The following is a 23,851-nucleotide window of genomic DNA, read 5'->3' as shown; positions in this document are numbered from 1 at the left end:
TTTTTCATGATCCTCTTCCAAACATTTGAGCGACTACAAATAATCTTCAATATCAAAGACAAAGGTATCAAATACCTTCTGAGAAGTTTCGAAGACACACTCATACCTCTACTTCAAGTGATTCAAAATATTCAACGACAGCATTTTAGCCCTAGTGCATATAAAAAAAACGAATCCAACAAGCTAAAATACACATGAGGAAGCAAAATGACTCGGAGCAATTTACAAATATAACCAAATCTCAAAGTATTCTGGTCAACTTATTGAATCTTAAAAAATCAAATTATTTCCATCAGATTCACCGACTTGATGTAAGACTTACTGGATTCGGTTTTTGTCCTTCGTCTCATCTGCCTTCCTTGGATTTAATTCTTTTCACTGTACGTGATCGGATTTTAATTTCCCCTTTTTCCCTTCTTCTTCAAAAAAATATTAGCGTGTTTATTCCTGCTAGTAGGGTAATCTACGCAAAGAAGGTATAATATATATATATATTCATTTATAATCATATATAATTTATCCCTTGAAATGGAAGAAAATGCCAATGTCCGCCCGCAGAGTAAATTTCATGAAAATAATGGCAAGATCATTTCTTATGCGAGAGTCCTTTCTAAGAGAGAGGGAAATGTCAAAAGGCATTAAGACACTAGGGCAAGTTTCCGGTTGGAAACTTTTTTATAGCCTTAATAGAGTCAGAAAGCCAACGCACTTTCAACAATGTAAATATGAACCAGTTACGCGGCTAAAAAGCAGCTATAAATTATGGTTTAACAAAAGAAAATCACTAACGCACACGCCCAATATGGATTTGCATACTCTTACTTTTACATGCATCTATGGACATTCTTCCATGTCTGGAGAGACTAAAAAAGGTTACAAAACCGACGTAATTGGATCTAAGGGTGAAATTGTGACCATTGATATGAAAATTAAAAACATTGCCAATTTTATATTAGATAAGAAGAAAAACTTCAGGATTACTGCAGTGAATACTTGAAAAAAAAGTCAACGAAAACAGACTGAAATAACTTGTAAGTAAATTTGTTGACTCCTACCCAGAACAAAATCCTGGAGACTCAGAAGCGGAGGAATGCTTCAAGGATTACAAAATGAAATGGATGACCTCAAATTATATTTTTAAGGTGGTAGATGGATCCTTGAATATCCCCAAAATAATGCCTGTCATGAAAGTCTTGTTAATCTCCGAATTCCCGGAGTTAGACTACATTGCCAAAGATGTTTTAGATTTTGACAACCTTGGCTGAATTGCACCGAAAAAAGACTACAAATAAGCAATAAGCGAATACAAACAAGTTGTGAAAGAAAACAATTATAATTATTAATGGAGATAAATCGAATAAAACTTCTGAACTCATTTCTCCAATTGATTAGGTACGTTCGAGCGCAGAAAAACCAAGAGAAGAATTTTACATTGCACAAACTTTAAAAAACACCTTAGACACCCAACGGTGAAAGAAAAAATTCCAATTGTCACTAATAAAACGGATGTACAAAATCGTCCACCTCTGAAGTGGAACAAGGGCCACTTGGGAAGGGAAATCTACTCTAAGAAGAGTAGACAGAGAACAACACATTTTTACTTCCGAGACTAAGAGGAGGGAGGGTAGGTCCCAAAAATAAATCTTAGGACTGCCAAAAACTGACTCCCCAGCAAACTTTACAAATGCTCTTTCTAAGAAAAACATTTTGCCCCTTAGGTCTAGATCTGGATCCAACCAGTTCGTCTTCAAAACTACAAAAGAAGAACAATCCTGCATGTGAACCAGAACTCCACCATGAAGGCTCTTGTGGGGTGTCTAGTTTTCATGGAAATAATAAAGTCGATGGAAATTGATCGTATAGTACAATGAAAAAATAGAAATCATAACGTTTTTAACACTCAAATGTAATTCACTGATAAATTTGGAGAGAAAGTACAATTTATTGAGACTTCTACGACATCTTGATTACCCTGACATTGTAACACTGTCCGATACTAGGTGTTGTTTAGAAAAACATTTTTGTGCTCCTGACTTTTATCTAACTTTCAGTGCCTTCGATAAGCAACTTTCAAATCCGAAACGTGGAGTCACACTGCTGATCAACAAGAATTTCAAACCAACAATTCAATTTTGAGAATTGGATGGGAACCTTATAAGGTATCCTGCAACCTTTGAGGAATTACTTTCGATATTCTGGGAATTTATGACCCAAATTCGGACAATCCTGATTTTTAAAGTGAAAAACTTCTACTAATTTCGACTAATAGGCCAACAATTATGAATGGGCATTTTAATATAAAATTGGACACTAACAGGGACTTTACAAATCCTAACGGAAACACTAATGCCCGTACAAAGAAAATACTTTGCTCCATAAATAAATCATATAATCTCCATGAAGCAAGTGAAACCGTAAAGATGATAGCCATACTTTCTTGCCTTCTGAAAAATCCTTCATACCAGCGTCCTCAAGAATTGACCTATTTCTATTCATGGGTACTCAAAAGCAATCTGTTGTGTCATATAAAGTATTCGATACCAAAATATCCGAACATAATAGACTGTACATTAATATTAATTTGATACATTTCCCAATCATAGAGATAAAAAAGGTAGGAAACTCAATTCATCGCTATTAGATATACCCATAGTCAATGATGAGATCATGGAAATAATTGAGACCACGAGATACAATATAAAACGGAATGCGAAGTCTTCTATGAACTACAAAAGATGCTATCAAAGATCAAAACTATATTCAGACAGGCTGGAGCCCGAGAAGCCGCCAATAAGAATAGGACATTTAATATCATTTAAAATATAAATAAAGAGGACATTTTGGATCGTGGAAAGAAATTCAAACTGGATCAAATATTTAGTAATTCTGACCTAGCATTTAGAACCAGATTAAAAATGAAGAACATCAAAAACTTATCTGTAATGTATTTCATATTTCCTTTTTCCTTGTTCTTATAAGTACTGTATTTTACATAGTATAAATAGTCGTGTATTTTGTAAATAAATTAGAGTAGGTTTTTGTATTATAAAGAATACACATGATCTTATAAATAAGTGTTATATTATTCCTCCACGTGATTTCTTCTCCTCATGTCTCTCGGTCATCCTGGATCTCTCCAACTATAAATAAGTTTGTGTCTCTCCCTCGTCAAGACACAACATTGGCGACAAGGATGGGATCAGGATCATGTGATCTCCCTGCTGTGGGATTGTCGGCGAAGCTAGCCCTGTTGGAGTTGGGTAGCCCTTTTTCGTCGATAGGGAGAACGCTCGTTCGTCTGCGGAAGGCGGAGCAATATGGACTGTGCCTCAGTTTGGGTCTCGTGGAGGAAGGAAGAGAACCTTGGTCACTTACAAGAAGTGAAGTGTGTGTCTGGGGCAGGGACCACATAATTATAAGTAGATTTAGTCCTACGCAGTTTTAGTTCTTTGCTCTTCCTACTCTCCCGTTCACATAATTGGATAATGGATGTGCAACGGTCTCTCCTCTGGATCATCCTGAGTTGGATGAGGGTACATCGAGCAAGATTGATATGTCTCCCAGGGACGAAGAGGGTGCTCGGGTCCCTAAAACCTCTATAAGAGTGAAGGTTATGTCTCCCAGGGACGAACAGGGTGCTCGTGTCTCTAAAACCTTGTTAAGGGTGAATGTTATTTCTCCCTGGGACGAGCAGGGTGCTCGGGTCCTTAAAACCTCTATGAGGAGTATTGTTCTCCATTCTCAGGTGCGCGTGCTGAGAGCACGGCACGTCTATGTAGATACAAATTTGCTGTACAAGAAAGAACGGTTTGTCTGCGCCTGGACATGGATGGAGCGGATCTATAAGCTGCTATTCATGGAGCGGAACCTGAGTAAGCACTGTCATGGATTTGGTGCTTGGGGGGGTGATGTAATGTATTTCATATTTCCTTTCCCCTTGTTCTTATAAGTACTGTATTTTACATTGTATAAATAGTCGTGTATTTTGTAAATAAATTAGAGTATGGTTTTGTATTATAAAGAATACACATGATCTTATAAATAAGTGTTATATTATTCCTCCACGTGATTTCTTCTCCTCATGTCTCTCGGTCATCCTGGATCTCTCCAACTATAAATAAGTTTGTGTTTCTCCCTCGTCAAGACACAACATTATCCAAATCAAGACTACAATGTCGTATGATGTAGAAAAAAAAGAAACAAAAGCAAGGATTTGTCAATCATTTGTAGAAATATCTGAAGATCCTACAGAAATATGTAAACAAATTAAAATCTTCTTCTCCGAGCTGTATCAGTACTTCGATTGTACAGCACTTAAGAAATGTTCTAGATGTACCCATCAATCTGCATACTTCTGCGAAGAACTGAGATGTAATGTGGACCGTAAATTAACAATTCCTGCAGATGATAATAATTTCATCGAGAAACATTTAACGATACAAGAAATCATAACTGCTGTGAGAGAAAACGCTATATCTAATGAAAATCCTTGAGCATTTAGTTTTACTTTTGAATGTTACTAATAATATATACATTATACGGCTCCTATTTTATTACAATTTTACGATAAGATAATACGCGTCGGATATTTTCCTGAATATGCGTCTGATGGAAATATCATACTGAAGCCTAGAGAAAATAAAGATGCAAAATTTATAACATTTAAGGCCTCTTACTTTGCAAACCCTTCTTGTCCTTTCAAGATTTTTACATACATTATTTTAAATAGTATAAACAACGTCTTGGATACAATTTTACATGAATCTCAGTATTGCTTCTTAAAACATAAGCTAATGAACTGGATTTCTTTCACTCTACAAACATGTATAGAAAGTTATCAAGAGCTGACGTTAATGGCTGTGAAATTTGCGAAGGCCAGTGATACTTAATCACACGAATACATTATCAAAACGCTTTTCAGAAAAGGTTTTGGAGAATATAACATTGGAATAGTCGGCATAACCTTAGCAAGAAATAAAACAGGCATAAGGTATAGAAACCAGAGCAGTTATTTTGAGAATAAAAGGGGCGTCCACCAGGGGAATCCACTGTATGTAACAAGTTTCATCCTATGCTTAGACAAACTTATTCACGATGAACATAACTATAAAAATGTCTGTGCTACGCTATGGTGTTTTCAGGAAGTGCTATTAAAAAAAACTAAAATCAATTAAAACATTAATTCAAATACTTAAAAGTTTTTCCGACATATCTGGTCTTTCTGTGGATCAAGAGAAAATCTAATTTTTATGTCCTTATGGCTCCCTAATATACAAAGAGTGGACACAATTTAGTTTTGGATAAAATCTCAAATTATTAGGGTCTGAATAATAAAGAAATCGTCTCAAGGATAAAAATAGCTTTAAGCCACTACGCTTACCTAAATTCATGCACATGGGATAGAATAAGCTCATGGAACGCGTATTTTATGGCCAAAATCACCCACTTGCTGCAAATATCTTCATTCTGTCCAAATATAGCTTCTGAGATTGTTATAATTGAAGATTATTTCCTTAAAATCTTAAAGAAGAAAAATATATCCACTCAAACAATACACAATCCAATAAAATGTGGTGCTTAAGCGTGATATAATTTGCTATTTTTTGAAAATGCCACAACTCCTATTAGATCAGGAAATTGTGGGATACATAACACTTTTGGAGTGTCCAATTGAACCACTTTCTAGTTACAAAAGGATTAAAATATACCTACTGCCCTTACTTGGGCTTATCCAAAGTCTTTTAAACACTGGGCGGATTCTCGGCTCTGCTCAAACGATTTTGTGATGGGCCTGGGGAAGTAATAAAAGAGTTTGAAGTCTCCTGGGGAGGAGAAATGCCTCTGAAAAATCACATGAGCTACAATTTTACTGGTGATTTTACATTGGAAGTAGCTGCAGATTTAAAAGAGTCAAACGTTCTTGTAAATCAGATGGCTTTTTCCTTCTATAGGTCAGTCGTAGGACATTTTTTAGAAGTACAGCACCCAATACTTCCTTTTAGAATCAAGGTCATTACTTTTTCCACCTGGTACCTGAGAAGAAGTCTAACACAACCTATATTTACTCCTTTCTTTGCTTATTTAAGCCGTTTCAAAATCCCAAGAACTTCTCAATAAAACATCAAAGCTATTAAAAATAATTATTTAACCGCTCCGGAGAAATTGTTTAAGCACAGAGTACTTTAAGGTACAAAGACAGGCGAGCAGATAGTTTCTTCACATTGAAGAGGGATTTGCCCTCCAACTTTAGAAAAATGATTTTTTATCTCAGCAAACGACGAAAAAATCGACGCAATAATTACAAAGGCACAGTGTGTAATATACAAATTGCGCACTACTAGAGATGATAACTTTGATGGTATTTTACCTATATTAAGATTGTATTTCAGGACCTTGAATCGGATTATTTGAAAAATATTATTTTATTGTCATGCAACTATCAACAGTTTTTGATGATTGAAAAGTAGATTCACATTTTATTACATGATTACCAATGGTGGTTAGAGTGAGCGCGTACTATTTTTTTTATTTTATATTTTGCTTTTTACATTATTATATCAATGTAATCTATATTAGAAAACTGTTGCCAACAAAAAAAATATTAGAAATTTAATTTTGAATTTTTTTTCTGATTGAATGAATTTTTGAAAGCTTATGAATAGCTTTGAATTTTTTTCCAAAAAAATTAATTTTAACGATTGTTTTCCAAAAAGCAAGCATATATACATATATATAATCCTGCAGATGCCTCCACGTCATTCAATTATTTGTCTTACGATCAAACGAAATTAATTTTGTTAGCTTCAAAAATGTTATGTACTTGTGCACATCCTACAATGTAGTTAAAAGTAAATACTATTTGGGATTCGATCCTTGATTTATATACCTAGGACATGGCTAAGTTATTAATTTATTCCAAACCAAATTATTCATCAAAATGATGTGTCATTGTACCGTCCAAAGTTCCAGAAACTTGTAGAAAACCTTCAATTTATTAAATTTTTAATTCCCAGAAATCTCAAGAAGAAGAAAATGGATATCAAATCCGAAATATCTTTCTAATTGGAAACCTGTTGTACAATTTGTAGTATTTGGAATCATTTATTACAAGACATTTTTTCGAGAGAATATCACCAAAGGCCAAAAAGTATCGAAAGACGGATGATGTTCCAAACGTAAACAATTACTTTAAACTGATATTTTAATTTGAACGGGGAAAAGCTAATACCCTATAGACAACCTTTTTTTTTTTTTTGGCTTGCCGATAAAGTAGTGTCGAAAATCTTATTAAAATAGAGCAATACATTTCCAAAAGATATGATACACGATGTATCAACATTGGGAATTATTGCAATAACTACTTATACAAAATTAAAGAGCAAAATAGTATTATTACTTCACTTAAAGAAACTATTAAAATAATGAAAAAAGAGATAAATAATTTACAAATCAAAGTAAATTGCAGGTAAAAAATAATCATAATGATGGCCTAAAAAATTTTATGATAATGTTCTCGAAAATAGAGCTTTTACTAATGAATCAATGAAAAATATTTTCAAATTAAGGATACCATGAGATTAATCTGGATATGAATCATTAAGAGAATATTTACCTTTACCAAAAAGTAAGAACCCTTGAAAAAAAAAAAAAGTTTTTTTATGTTCAATAAAGGAATTTTCCCGGAAATTTTTTCTATGTTAAAAGTCAAGGTTATAATTCTGACATTGTTGAATCTGAAAGCTTCTTTGACTTTAGATAAATGCTCAATTAAAGTTTCTATCGATTATGACGGAAAAATGGGCGTCATAAAGGGAGAATCAAGTTTTCCAAATGCCAAAGATGATGCAAACAAGGTTTTAGCTTTTACGCTCCCTGGGTCTTTTACTATGAGGTAGAAACAAGTTGTTGCTATTTTATCCCAAATGTGTATGATGGAAAAGAGGGCCAATAATTACCATCTTAATAATAAAGTCAAGAGAGGTCAGAATTGATGTTATAGTATTTCTACTAATATACCAGGGGCGTCCGAAGGGGTGGGCTGGAGGTGCTGTAGACCCCCCCCAAATTATGGAATTTTTGATTTTTAATATAATATTTGTAATTTTTTCTTAACAGATTTTTGAACTTTTTTTCCAAAAACAATAATTTTTTGTGAGTAGCTATCGATTTTGGAGATAATTTGGTCTGAATTATGAAGATAAATCTCAATTTAATAATTGAACTAATAATCCATAAAGTCAAAATGAAAAAAATCACTTTCTAGCTCATCCTTCCCATGTTAAAATTGGATAAATCTTATCTTTGCTTGCCTCATCCTCGACGTCCATATTACCAAAATAGAATTGTTGGAACCACCACTTTATTGTTGCATTCGACACTTATGGGGTCCCAAAATAGCACCTTTTTTTTTGTGCGCCTGCGCCGTCTTTTCATCTCGGTTGTAGTGTTACTGAAGTATGTATCGAATTTTATCTTTTTTTAATTCCATTTTGGAACGCTGTAAGCAACAACTGGTTTCACCAAACACAAAACTGTAAGTGAACTTTTTTTCAGTGGTGGCTTAATAATTAAGCACAGTTCAAGCTTTTTTTTGTTATGCAATGTATTAATTGTGAGATGTAGCTCAATAAATACATCTAGCTAGAGACGCTCACAACTTAATATTTAGCCTAATATAGTATAACTTAAGGTTCGACCAGTTTTAAACTTTTGATCTCATGATGTAAGTGAGTTAATTCAATAAATAGCCCAAAAAATAAATGTGATAAGAACCTTCTAGTCACTGATTGGTATATTGATACAAAATGGTATAATTTAAAAAGCAAGTGATGCAATAATTAAAAACTTTCACCAAAAACCACTTTGTCACAACATAAGATAAAGTAATTAATAGATTCATTAGATTAAGATTAGTAATATTTTCAAACACTTAAAAAATATATAAATAATGGTAAAGATAATGGTCAACATAGTTTGAAAAGTATGTCCATGATATTGCCCATTAATAAAATAAAAACACAAAATAATTACCTTTATAATGTTGAGTTAAATCAATTTATTCTTAATGTTGGGATACTAAAATAATTTAAAAAAATATGAGCTGGTGGCTATATTTTTAACGTGACAAATAAATAAGAAATTGTATAATCTATTTATATAACTTAATTTGCAGGCAACTACTATTGTTGTGCATGCAATCACTCTTCTCTTGTATAGCATTGATGTTATGCACAATCATTGATTTCAAGGTTAATTTGAATAAGAGTTCTTGGATGCCATGAAAAGAACTTATTTATCTGTGGTGTGATGGAACTCTTTGTCCATGACTATTATCCTTCTTAAAGAAAACGCGCAGAAGGTCAGAGATATTGCCGCTAAATTCCACCTGAGGGGTAAGTGTGTCAGCCAAGACCTTAAACAAATAACTAACTTGTTGCTTCGAGACCTTCAACAAAAAACTAGCATGTCAGTCCAAAACATTCAATAAGGAACTCCGTTTTAGCATATTCTTCCGCCTTTTCATTGTAGACCCCGTAAAAATGTGGAGTTTACCTGGATTTGGATATTGCTTACGCAATCTAATTTTGATGGAACTATTTGGAACATTCATATCCACGTTTATGGGGTTTGGTTTGTTGGTCTAGTTGAAGGAAGCCTGAATGCATCGCATCACTATTAAAGTGTAAGTAGTTTTTTGCAGTTCAAAATATAATTAATATTATTAATGCTCCCATTGTCTACCATATAACATCTTGATGTAGTATCAAGTTTTCACATTTAATTTTATTAGTAGTGTGTACGAAGTTTCCCTTATAGGCTACATATAAATAATTTTTTCAGATAAAATAGACCTTTAATGCACTTTTATACAGGGAACTCGTAATACTTACGTCGAAAGATATAATTTCCTTACAACAGCGAGCCAAGGAATACTCTATACTCCATGGTTGTATAGAGTGTTACCTTGTAACGGCTATAATTGGAGCCTAAATACAAGATTAAGTTATTCTTGTTGATAAATAACATGTCAAACTGCTATGTTTCCGAAAAATTCAGGAAATATAACTTTAATTTTTAGTTATTTTTATATATTTAAAGATTTCTTCTTTTGAAAAAGTAATTATAATTGAAAATATGGAGTTTAAAAATACTTCCAATTATATTATCCTTTATAAATTTGATTGTAAGAAATTATGACAAGCCAATTTTCTATTATTTTTAGAAAGTATGAAGAAGAAAAAATTAGGATGATTACATTATATGTGGAAAGTAAAGTTCGTCGGATTGGGATCTTTCCGGTGCATTATTGGTTGTCAAACTCCACACGACTCTTTTAAAAGTGATAATCTGTCTTTATTAAAACTTGTATTCACCCTTTTATATTGATTTTATCGTGGCAGTTTGTTTTTTTACCCCTTTTTCAATTTTATCTAGTTTCACTAAGATCCCAATGTTTTTTGGATTTGTTTTATTATATCATATTTTTTTTTGTTACTTCATATATAATCTATCCATAATAATAGTTTTATTTTTTCCTTAAACAACAATGAAATAAAGTCCCACATAAGGGCAAAACATAAAAAACAATATAACATAAAATCATATTTGTGTTGTCTATATATCTCAGAAAATAACGTATAAAAAAATCAGTACAATGTATCATTGAAGAAAAATCTACTATTAATGATGAAAATAAATATATATTTGTTGTATAAAAACTTACTTGTATAAAACTGATAGTTGACTTTCTCCACGACTCAATTTCATTATATTACTGGAAAATAAGTAAAATTACTAACAAATTTGTATATTCTGTTTAATGAAGGAGCGCGTATAGTATAGAACTATACTATAGTATTTATATTTTTAACATGTACGTATGAACATTTGAAGGGTTGTTGATAATCGTTCAATGTGATAATCGTACATTGTTCAAAAAATCGTTAATGAACGATGAACGAATTAAAAAAATAAACAATGAAAGGCCAAAAATAGACTTTTAAATTGTTCACCATTTATTTTGAATAAATTAATTTAGATCTCTATTTCTTTCAATATCCTCTATAATCCAATTGAATATTTTTTCATATACATGGATGAGTATTCATGAATTAACTTGTGATATTCCGAAGTAATTTACACGTCTCAATACTGTAATAATTTGTATAAAGTATAAACATGGTGCCAGCTCTGTATATAAAGGGAGAGTTTGAATAACGAAAAGGAAGGGCGATGAAAAGATTTTAATTTGAAATTACATGGAAATTTGATTTTACATGGACATCCAGGGGAAGGGGGCATAGTTATCAATTCCAAGCTTATTTCTTTAATAGAAAAACTTCCCAATTGTTCACCTCACTGAATGAGAGTATACTCATGATTCATTACCTAATTACATCATCAGGTAATTTAGTATTTAATTATTTTAATAATTCATCATTGTAATAAATACATACTATCGAAATTTAATTATTTAATGAGTTCGAACAGATACAAAACAGTTAAAAAAACTAGTATAATATATTTTTTTTTAAAAGCACACAACGATTTGGAGCGGAAGAAGTGCTAATCACTATATTTTATTAGTTATTGTTAGACATGAAGGATTATTTATGCCAGAAAAGACTCATGGATTGACAAACAAGCCTAATACCAGGAAAAAGGGTGATTCTCTCATTAGTCCAACAACAGAAAAAAAAATATTTAATGTGTTTTATATTAATACACATTACATACTTTGATTGAAAAAATTAATTTCAGCAAAACAACAAAAAACAAAACATGAACAACGTATAAACCTTATTTATAAATATTTAAAGAGAAATATCCTTGAATCAAAATGGTTTATGGAGAAATCTGTTGATTCAACTAGAAATGACGCTTGTGTAAAAATCAAGTTATTGAGAAATACCCCTTTAATGAATTTATTTAATAAATATTAACGGCCAAATAGTTTATGGATGTATTTGTTCCGTTATTGTATTTATGTTCAAATTTGAGGGATGGGATGAGATACTCACGAATATTAGCTCTAATTTAAAGCCTTCTATTAATTAATGTGACAGTAATTGGCCTTTACATTTTATTCTCAACAATTTTTTTGATGTTAGCCAAATGAGATGAAGATATTATTGTGCCGCCACACTGATGAAAAATTGGTTATAATTTTTAATTTTTCAGCGAATTTTGAACATAACTCTATTTGCCATTGTAAAAAATATAAAAATAAAAGTCCTGAAATCTTTTTTTATTGTAGAGAAAGGATCACCTGTGTGAGACATTCTAAAGAGCAAAGCAGGCAAAGGAAGGAGATATCTCCTGGAAAAGTAGCAAATTATTTTTATTGCGTTCTATAGAACTCCATAATTATGTCAGTGGATCAAAAACATTCTTAATAAATAGAAATATAGGATCCAAACAGGAACGCTTAAATCTAAATTTTAACAGTGAATAATTTAGTGTGGTTGTAATATTGTATGATGCAAAGGTGTATGATGATAAAAGGTAGATACTACCTAGCACCATTAGAAACAATTAGTGACAATTGATTCACCACTTCTGATATTATTGTGTAATGTATGTCAATTTTGCCATTAAAACACCATTTTATAATAAATATGAATCTAAAATGCATAAATTCAACCAAATAATTAATATTTTTGTCAAATACTTTAACTTTTATATTCATATTTTATCATTACTATTAAATCATTTTGGGAGACCGTATGAAAAGCACTAATGGGCCACCTTTTGAGAATCCTTGATCTTGTGCCCTTCCATTGTGAAAAAAAACCAAAAACTTAAGGTTTTAGGAAAATTGTTGCGTTAAGACGGGAGAATGGAGAGGTAACTTAAGTACAACAGATATTACAAAAAAAGTATTCTCACTTTATTCAAATATCTATAGGTGTAGTGACTATAAATAGCAGTGTACCTTGTCCTTTTTATTCATTTGAAAAAATGCGGACAAGGGTTCTAACTGAAGAATTAAGATAACGTTGGTATTGATCGTGAGAAAAAAAATGACCATAGCAGCCTCAATTTTCCCATGTCATCCTTAGAAAGTCAAAAATATATAAGGAATTATAGGGACAAAACTAGATCGCACGGGCTATTGTTTTGCTTTTTGAATTTTATAAGAGATTTGCGAAAAAATTATGTCCATCTTAGAAGATTCTTACTAAAAGATTTGAAACATAACTAAAATTCCAAACTTTATGAGTGAAGGAGGTTTAACTCTGAAACTAAAGCAGGGGAAATACAAACTGAATATTGCAAATTATAGACTGATAACTGTTCTCAATATCTATTACAAAATTGAAACAGGAATAATAAACAATAGATTTCCAGGTACTTCCTTCCATTATTCTGGAATCATAGAAAGGCTTGACGAGAGGAAGACGCACAGAAAACATACAAAGATCAATCCAAATTGATATTGATAAGGCGAGAGGGGGGAAAGTGTTCTATTTAGGGATTCAGATCGATTTTCAGAAAGCCTTTGACTCTATTTTGCATAAATATATACTTCCTCAGCTTAAAAAATTTGGATTTTCCTAAAAATGATAAATAATGAGATAAACTTTCTCAAACTTAGCTCTTTATGTGTCGGGCCATTATTTCAAGATCTCTGGGGAATGCAAGCAATGATATCCATGAATCCAACCCTCATCATTATAGGATTGCACTATTTACAAATCTCCACAAATGAAATGCCAACTATAGTCACTTTTATGTGGATCACTTAACTGTATAATGCACTAATATTGTATAAGAGAAAACTTCGTAAATGAGAGCAGTGTTTGAGACTTTGTAATCATTTTCAGAGTGATTGAGTTTTGTGAACAATACCAGCAAGACACAAGTCTTATATTTACTAGAAGAACCTCGGAAAATATGTTTTCTGTTATTGAAGTTCTCCCGTAGACCAACTCTCCTTGAAATCTTAGTAACACAAGATGATAAAGTTATCTGCATCACCACAAACTAAGAAACAGTTATAGAATCTATCGCCAATACTACCTCATGATATGGTAAGTACCACATAAATATTTTAGGTAGGGTAAAAATATGGAATTCGGTTGCAATTACCAAAGTAGCACAACTCCTTATGTATACTCGCTATTGAGAGAAATTAAAGAGAAAATACGGATTATTCAACAAAAATTTGTATGGGGTTCAAAACAAGTTTACTTTTCAAAGAGCCACCAGGATACTTTTTATTTTCTTTATTGTGGAACATAGGTATAAAAAGTATAAAAACTTTGTGGAAATCTTTAAAATTCACATGGTTGATTAGACTCAGAAGTAGTTCGGATTTCTTGGCCAAATACTTGAAAGATAATTTTAAAAGGAATACAGGGTTTCCATTTCACGAAATAATTTTAATTGGTCCTGCGGAGCTATTTAAGTCTTCCAATAATGTTACTGCATACTGGAAGCAAATTACTAAATCATGGAAATTAATTCTTGACTTCATTGTTCCTAAACTGGGCGTAGACGAGCAATTTAACTTCAATCATAGATTAAACACTAGAGGTGAATTCTTCAAGAAATCATGACTTTCAGCAATGATACAACTGCAAAACGAGATCCCAGTAACTATACCAACGACCTTCTTGCTTATCAATAAAACTAAAAAAAAAAATTAGGCTTAATAAAAAGTTTTATGCCCCCTCCCCCATCAATCCTACTTGGTTTTGGAAGCCATACTTCATTCAACTATCTTCAAGAAAGCTATTGCAAGCCAAATTTTAGGATTTTCCTGCTTATTCGGTATGTAAACGCTTCCTTCGTTTAGATTGTAAGCCGACTTTACTTACAAACTAAAAAAAATCTACAATCCTCTCATGGACTAAAAATAAACTAGTTCCGGGTTAGAACAGATACTTGAACTCTTTCTACGAATAAATTAAGATTTGAAGATACAAAAGAAGAATGCGCATTCGGTTAAGTCTTTTCTAAGACTTCTAGACATCTTTTCTACGATTGTTCAAATGTGCCTGACTATGCAACACATCATATATAAGTTTACAGCGAATAATTTTTTCCGAACTTAATTAAAACTAGTTTGTGAAGGCATTGATTTATAAGTGAAATCGACATTTTTTTAATATAAAAATATAGTTTCCCTCGGCCTCAATGACGGCCTTTTTTTTGAAGGATGCAAAAACCTTACAGGTGTAGTTTTCTGACAAGTCAGCCCATGAAACATTGACGGAGTACACCAAAGATCTCACAGACTCCTGTGGACGAAGGAGGTCAAACGATCTTTGCCTAGATGGAATAATCCAAAGAGTTATGATTAGGAAAACTGGGAGGCCACATGATCTTGGAACAATAAGACTCGAGGTTAAATTAAATAAATTTTTGGGTTTTTTTGTTCGTGTGGCAGGGAGCCACAGTTTCTTCAAACACTATTCGAACCACATTCTTGATCCAATGAACTATTTCTTTCCAAAGCAGCGTGACCTTGAGAGATAACCTTCTCGTTATTTTGAATGAAAAGGGGAGAACACTTCTTCCCATTGGACACGAAGACGCCCAAAGTTTTCAGCAAATTTAGGGGATAGATAAGTATGTATAGTCGCCAATCGAAGGAGTAAAAGAGATGCCAAATGTTACTCCTTCTTCTTAACTCATGATAACTAGTCACATAAATATTTCATTCCTGTGATAAGAAGATGGATACCAAGAGAAAATGGTTAATTTGGATTTGAGAGTGTATAGAACTTTAAATCGACTGGATTCAATTTTTTTATGGATTTTTTTTTTTATTAGACAAATTATTTATGCTTAAATGCTTGTTTTTATTAGTTTGTTCAATCCGCCTATAAAATCTTTTAAATAGAACTCGCTTTATGATCCGGAAAAAAAGAATGAAAAATGCTAGACGGACTTAGTCAGAGGTATGGAGTTGGATTCGAATATTTTTAATCAAACGTTTAACTCCACCTAGTCAGAGTTACTAAATTATCAATATCCAGAGGCACGGATCTTTAAATTGTTGCTGTAAGAGTGTTAATGAATAAGATGGATAAACCTTGTTTTCATTTTCATTGCTCTACAAGTACAAAAGTAATACGTATGTAGGTGCAGGTATTATTTTATCATTCATCAACATTTATTTAAGTTTCCAAATTTTCCTCATTACTGTTTTGATTCAATAAATATATAAATGTATCTTTTTATCGTCAATTACTTATAAATAAATATAATTTTACTTAAAAGGTGATTAATCGCCCTGGACATGAAATATGCCTTAAAATTGTGTGGTTCATTGTTGACACATTGGTAAAATATCTGGTCGAAAGCTCAATGATAATAAAATATGAACTTCTTTGTATTAATCCATTTTAAACCTGATTATTTTGAAAAAAAAACAACAACAACTAAATAGACAAATGGAGAAATAAAAAGACGTATCTTCGGAAAAAGGTCTATGACATCTTTAGAATTAAAAGCAGAAGTGAGAATTAACAAAGGACTACTATAATGTCAATTGCTGAGGTGAAGGGTAAACGGACAGTAATGAAATAGAATTAAGGGCGAAATCTTTTTGAGAAAAGATGGTATTTCAAATTCATCGGAGCTCTAAAAAAAATTTGATACCAATTGTGTATGAACTAAAATAAGAGTAGATTGGATGAAAGATCAAGTTCAATTTCTGTTCGTAATAAAATCAGATATTTATTTTAAAAGTGATAATAACAAGGTTGCGTTTCTTTTGTCTATCCAGATTTTAAGTAATGTATGGCTAAAGTATACCTGTAAAAAAACCCAGTTCGAATTCATTATAATAAGAAACAACATTTAGTTCACATGAATTACTTCAAAATGCCTTAATTTCATAATTAATTACAAAGTACTTCAAGTAAAGAAAGACCATAACTTATAAGTGGAAGATACATTTATGCTATAATATATGTATGAAGGCGAAACTTCTGCGGGGGGAAACTTCCCAAGGTGAAACTGCAGAGGGAATAACTTCCGGTCATCAAATTTGAACAATTAGGACTTGCTTAAGATCTTATCGAATATTAAGTCTTTCTGTGCATGGATTAGATTTAGAATGAGAAATTGGAACTTCAATATCCAAGATATTTTTTTGGGAAATATAAGGAAATGATTTTCACAGTGTATATTATATAACTTATGATATGAATACCAAATTTGGAGTGCATTTTTTGCAAATAGATTACTTAAATACCATACAACCCCTATAAAGTTACAACCAGAGGCAAATGAAATAAGTTATTTAACCCAATTGATAAAAAAAAAATTTATATTCTAAATATATTAAAAAATATTAGAAATACAACGAAGAAATAATCAAATATATTGTAAATATACAATTAGTGTATATTATGTACTTCATAGAATCATTTCTGTACGATCAAGTTTTCAAGTTTACGGTAAAGAAAGTCAAAATTGAGAATCACGAACAAATAATATTACAGGCTGTGTATGGGCTAATAGGTTTATAAGCGAATCAAGGTTTTCATTTTACGTTAAGCCGTGATTTTTATTAATTTTGTTAAGTTAATATGGAAAAAGTCTTCTGATATATATAAGTTAAGCCAAATGATATGGGTAAATCGAAAGCTGCTTTAACCAGCTGTGAATACTCATTCATCAAAGAAATTTAGAATTGGTCAAGTGTTTTAGAGTGAAAATCTGTTTTAAGTATTTGGTCATATGAAAGTTTGATACGCGCATCTTCCATGTCAAACGACCGATGATTAGCTGTACCGATAAAAGGGGGCTATCCGATATGTTTTTGTAGAGCGATATCTTCTAGGTCCTAGAATCTAGGAAATACTTTTTTTAAATGATCCAGAAGAGACTCCTAAAAATATGTACATTCATCATTATAGAAGTTTTGATGGCACAATTTAAGTTGTATTTTTTTTTTGGGGTGGGGGGAAATCATATCGCGAACTCTTCGTTTTTTCCCGCCACCTCACAGGAGTTGCGACCCTCATTTTGGAAGCCAATGATATTGAGCACTCCTTTCTATGTATTTTTTTTTTTAATTTATTGATTAGGCATGTGATTTATATAATAGGGAAACAAAATCTTTTTACTTACGAAAAAAAAATTGACTTATGATGTCTATATCTGAATAATGACGAATTTTAAAACATACTCATATAATTTGCATTCATTTATTAGTTAACCAGACTATTTAATGTATACAAATTTATGGAGCTAAATAAATGTTCCCTACTTTGCTATTTCATTTATCATATTAAACTTTCTTATATTTTTGTTCCCAAAATTTAAAAAAAATTATCATGGAGCTTCTGTTTTATTGTTCAAAAAATTGCGACTGTTCAAGTTAAAATAACAACCAGTTGCATTTCTTGAGATGGGTAAATGATGTTCGGTAATTATTTTTTTTTAAAATCATTTATATAAGAAATCTACATCATTCTTGTCGCTTAATCTTAGGCTCATTAATGGTTGTATCCGTTTCTAACCAAATATTTCAAGAAATATTGGAATTATCAGCATTACTTTTCTTAATGTACTTTATTTTAATTATTATAAAATTGTTTTCATTGTAGAGAAATCAAAAATAACGTCTACGTAGAAATACTAAAGATGATTATTTATGTTTATAAGATTTATATACATTACGTCACAGAATCGGGGTGTTTATTTATTAAATCTTCATGAAAATAGCCTTGTCTTGGATTAAACTAGATTAAAAACCAATCCACGACAACAAAAAGATAGTCTCATTCTATTAATATATATATCAACACAGCCTTGACGCTATTTTTTTTTTTTTTTTACTTGGATCATTATTCTGACAAATCAATGTATTTATTCAGGTTATGTAAAAAAAAAAGTAACTATTTTTTTCTATTGTAGAATTACTAACTTTTTCTTTTTAAACAAAAAATATATCTAACACAACCACATTTATAAAAGATGCACCATTTTAGGTTGCACTTTATTTTCAAGGCTATGTTAGCCTCTTAATGCCAAACTGTCCACTACAAATAGTTTTTATTACTTCTTTATAATTATTTTGTCTATTAAGATAACATTAAAAAAATAAAAATATTGTTCAGTGGATTTCTACTAGTACCATTAAATCATAAAGCTAATCAAAATTCAACTTACCCTTAATACATTTTTGTTTATTTGAAGAGAGAAGGAGTAACTAATTCGATTTGAAATTTGAAGTATTATATATTATTTTTATCTTTTGTAATTCGACACGTATATTAAATTAATGTATTTATTTTTCTAGTATTTTATCTTCTATATAGTTAGACATTATCATCAGCTTCTTCAAAATATGTAGTTGAACAAAAAGTTAGAAACTTTATTCTACAGACGGTGTTTCCTCGTTAACACAAAAAACCTTATATATTTTGTTGTCAGCTGTGGATTCCCTACTCTTACATGATACGTCATGGTAGCCTTCGACACAAAATGTGTTCTTCCTTTGGATTGCTGGAGTAACCTAATCTCCACTTTGGAGAAAATATGTAGCAGGCACGACTTTCGTAGAAAATACAATATTATGGTCAATGTTTTGCAAAATAAATTATTTCTTTGCAAAAGTTAATTCAATAATTTAAGGGTCAATTTTTCTAATTCAAAAACTGAGGAACTCTTAGTGAGTAGCCCATGCTTGCATCATGAACTAATTACGAAGGTTCTTAATGCCCTTAAAGAAAATGGTTTAAGTTACAAACAAAATAAAAACAGAAATAAAATTGACTGTTTGGGTACGAAACCCAAACGGTCAATTTCTTGGTATTTACTATTTCTAGGAAGGGAACAAGTCCTATTAACAAGAAAATATTTATTTTGAAGGACTTCAATATTACCGAAAAGGTTAAATAACTAAATAAATTTATTAGAATCGGTTCATTCCCTAACTAGGAGAATTTTTGAGTTCCCTCTGTGATATTATAAAAAATAAAAAAAAAGCAATGCCACTTGGTCATTTGAATTAGATCGAGCCTGTTTTTAGATTTAAAAATGGTCTGAATAAAGTTACAACCCAAGCAAATTTTACTCCTGTGCTGGAGATACGACTATGTATAGATGTATTAGATAAAGGGGTCGATGGTGTGCGTGAACAGGGGAAAATATGCATGTAATATTCATTAGGTTTCTTTAGTAGAGCTTTAAATAAAAGAGAACAACATTATCCAGCATTTGCTTGAGAATTACCTGCGGTATGCGATATTACTAGACATTTCAGTGACATTATTGAAAGCCAAGAAATAATTTGCTTTACTCATCATAAATCTTTCGCTTTTCCTCAATTTGAAAAAAAACCAAAGTGACATTTTCGCCACTTTCGTCCGGATAAAAAGTTCTATCACATCAATATCAACTTAGTTGGGCCATTCCATAAATCAAATGGAAAATAAATGGCTCTTACAGCAATATATAGAAGAACCAAATTAAGTCACTATCACATACATTGAAGTGAAGTTCAATCTGCACAATGACCGATCCTTCCACAAAAGAGGATTGAATTACAAAAAATAGAAATATGTCGAGTTCAGAAGAGGATCAAGAACCAGTAAAAAAAAATTATTATAAAGACCTTTTTACTTCAATTTTATTGATCGTACTTCAATTTGGTATTATTTCGCTCATGAAAAATGTCTCTTAATCATAATAGCCTCAAATTAATATAATCTCAAATATTTCTGAAACTTGACGACCCAAAGAAAAACTGAGAATTGTTTTGAATTTTGCCCTCAAAGATTAATTATATTCTTGGCTTTATTTCATGTTTGAAAATGTTGTATTATTTCGCTCATGAAAAATGTCTCTGAATCATAATAGTCTCAAATTTTATTGAAACGAATCTTCCAACAAATTTTTACAAACTTTATTTTTCTACGAATCCAATATTTCCATAAAAGTTCATTTTTGGCACCTAAAATTAAGAAATTGCAATTTTAAGCGATTTCTTTGTTTGCCAATAGCTTTTTAGATTTTGAATAAATTTAGAAGACATACTTATTTCTATAGTTGTTTTTGAGACGTCAGTCCCTTTTTGATTAATAACTCAACCCCTTATCTAGTCTCCTTGAATTTCAAAAAACAGTTTTTGTTTTGGGTATAGAATAAACCCCACTTATATGACCCCTCCTGAAAGGGCTCCACTAAAAATCCCTACATTTCCCTGCCCCTACATTACTTCATTAATGTGCTTGTTTATTGATGACGTAGAAAAAAAAATTAGGTCAAATATTTAAATTACGCCCACACGTATTTAAACAGAAACTGTTATATTTTTATATCCCAATATTTAGATTATATTGTTAAATACCACGGAATTCTAAGTGAATGGAAGACTTATTTTCCGGAAAATAGAAAAATTACAGTTTTTCATGAGAGTAAGTGAGAGTAATTTTGGTTACGAAACTGATTCCACGAATCTCTTCAAATCACTTTATTCTTTCCTCAAGGACGAATATTCCAAAAGTTCCTGACTAAGAGTTATTCTTAGACGACAAAGTACCTTATGATAATTCAATGGCTTGCTCACTCCTTTTTGAGCATGGTGATTTTGTCTGTGAGAATATTGACAAATGAAGGGATTTCGAAAGCCACAGAGGATGGGGAACAAACTTCAAAACGTCTGTTGTTTTTCATAGCAAATCTTCCTAAATATATCTCCATTCAGTCACGGAAACGACAAAAATACACTTCTAAAGCCACTATGTCTGATAGGATATCAAGTGAAAATGAAGCCATATTTCTAATAGACCAAGCTTTTTGTCCTAGCGGACTATGTCATCGGTTTCAATATCTGTTGCTCAAATTGTCAATTAAACGCTTCCGAGTAACATTCGTTCAAAAATAAAACTGAAGACTTACTTTAATTTTATTACCTGTTAGAATTAGCTCTAGAATTCCTTCCAAACTTCTTCTTCTTTTTTTTCTTTTTTTTGTCAATGTTAAAAAGGATCTGTTCTTCGTATCATAAGAATGTCAAAGTAAACCTCATGCTTATCTTGATATTATAACAGAAAACAAAAGCCGAAAATTTACCGAGAAGATATTTTCACTACTAATAAGATTATATATATAGTATGAAGAAGTTACTTTTACTGAAATTTCCATTGTGTTCGTCGTTTCTGGTTATGTAGCTAAATCACGCTTCTCGATACTAAAATGTCACTTCCGATAAATACAGGTCGTGGCTTCAAAAATTTTCACCTCAACTAGTAAAAAAACAAAAAAACATTCCAAATCTAAACTACATAACAAGATTAATGGTAGCGTTATTTATAGTAACTGACTCTACTTTTTATAAAGTTGTGTAAATAAACGTAATATATAACCTTATAATGAGGTTATCAAATTATTTCTTTATTACTTTTTGTCTACTTCCAAAATTTTTCAATTAGTAATGTTTAAAACACGAAGGTAAATTTAAAACTGCATTAATTGTTATATAGAAGTCAGATATATAATATATAAATCCATATATTTTATTGTATAAACATTTAAACATAAAGAAATTTCAAAAACCAAATAAAGAAATTTAAAGAAATCTATTATTCTAATTTAGACTAGAAGAAATAGAAAATATAAAGGAATAAAGAGTATTTAACCTATTAATATACCTACGATGAATATTCTAAGTACTCTGTGTGAATTATTTAAATTTCAAGATTAAAAATTATAGATACTTTTATAAACATTATAAACTACTAGAAACAGCTACTTTAATTAACTAAAAAGAAAGAATCTAAAGGGATTGAAAGGGTGGGAGTTAATTGTTAAGGTGAGCTTAGGGAATTAATGTCTCAGGATTCAATAGGTGGAGGATGGATGTCCTGAGAAGTAAAATGTTAGGGTTAGTTTTTCCAAACTAAAAGATAGTTTTCATATAATATTTTTAATTAGTATTATTAAAAATAGCAAAAGTAGGAGATAGTCCCTATATTGGAAATATAAAAAGATCAGGAGTAAGGGGTGTATTGATTTTTGAGAAAGGTTAGAAGTCACTATCACGATATTAATTTGTATCTTCATAAAATAAATAATGTTTCCATTATTGAAGATGATATCCAATGACGTAGCCATGATATCTTCCTCCTGCCTCCTGTTCATCAAGGAGGCGAGTGTCTAGAATATACAATTGAAAAGTAATGAATTCATTAGAACAATGAGTGGATGCAAACACCTATATTCTAATTTACCGAAGAAGAAATACATCTAAATCAGGGATAAACTAGATTTCCCAAGTAATTCAATTCAAACTCCTCCCTCTAGTATGACTTGTATTTACTTTAAACATTTAGCCATCTAAATGAAATTGATACCACTTATCAATGTGTCAGAGATGAGTAATTTGTTTGTTATGTACATTATGGAAACACCAGGGCTCCTTCAAAAGAGTAGATCACAAAATAGAGGGTAATTTAGGATTAATGTATTTAGGATTTTCAATTAAGTAGGTGTGAATAGAGGAAGAGGACTCCCTCGGTTCCTTATCAGGTCTACTATTTGACTATTCTTGGTCTATATCTAAATTCATTAGTATAAGACGATTCCATAAAAAACCTTGAGCGACTGATGTATTTTTGAAGTGATTTTCTACGAAATTGGGAGTCTTTATATCGGGAATTTATGTTAAAATTTATCTCCACCATAAATGATCCACCCGTTAAAGGAGATGAGAATTCCTAGGATATTATAAAGAAAAGATATGGATTCATTGAAACAATGGGTGGATAAAGATCTATTATAAGAATATTCTGTCTTACATATCCATATAAAAAACGAAGCCCCCCAAAAAAAAAAAAAAATATATATATATATATATTCAATCATGTGAACACCTAACTATTTA

At 31.2% G+C, this 23,851-nt stretch overlaps 1 protein-coding gene across 29 annotated transcripts in view; it reads right to left on the bottom strand.

The window, feature by feature from the left end:
• LOC121126990 (extracellular serine/threonine protein CG31145) overlaps window positions 1–19,237 on the bottom strand; it is a 123,647-nt gene extending 104,410 nt beyond the window's left edge. For 5 of the 29 annotated variants that reach the window (XR_011783066.1, XM_071892480.1, XM_071892469.1 and 2 more), the window contains exons 1-4: window positions 19,135–19,219; window positions 10,724–10,774; window positions 9,891–9,986; window positions 9,031–9,817 (exon numbers count right to left, since the gene is read on the bottom strand). The gene's annotated coding sequence lies outside the window, so the exon portion shown is untranslated. Of the gene's footprint in view, window positions 1–9,030; window positions 9,818–9,890; window positions 9,987–10,723; window positions 10,775–19,134 lie in introns of all 29 variants that reach the window. The other 24 variants (XM_071892482.1, XM_071892481.1, XM_071892472.1 and 21 more) reach the window with 17 other exon arrangements.
• Window positions 19,238–23,851: the final 4,614 nt, after the last annotated feature.

Source organism: Lepeophtheirus salmonis, chromosome 12 (assembly GCF_016086655.4).
Source record: "Lepeophtheirus salmonis chromosome 12, UVic_Lsal_1.4, whole genome shotgun sequence".
NCBI lineage: Eukaryota > Metazoa > Arthropoda > Copepoda > Siphonostomatoida > Caligidae > Lepeophtheirus > Lepeophtheirus salmonis.
The sequence above is the reverse complement of the archived record's forward strand: the minus strand, read 5'-3'. Positions and strand labels throughout refer to the sequence as shown.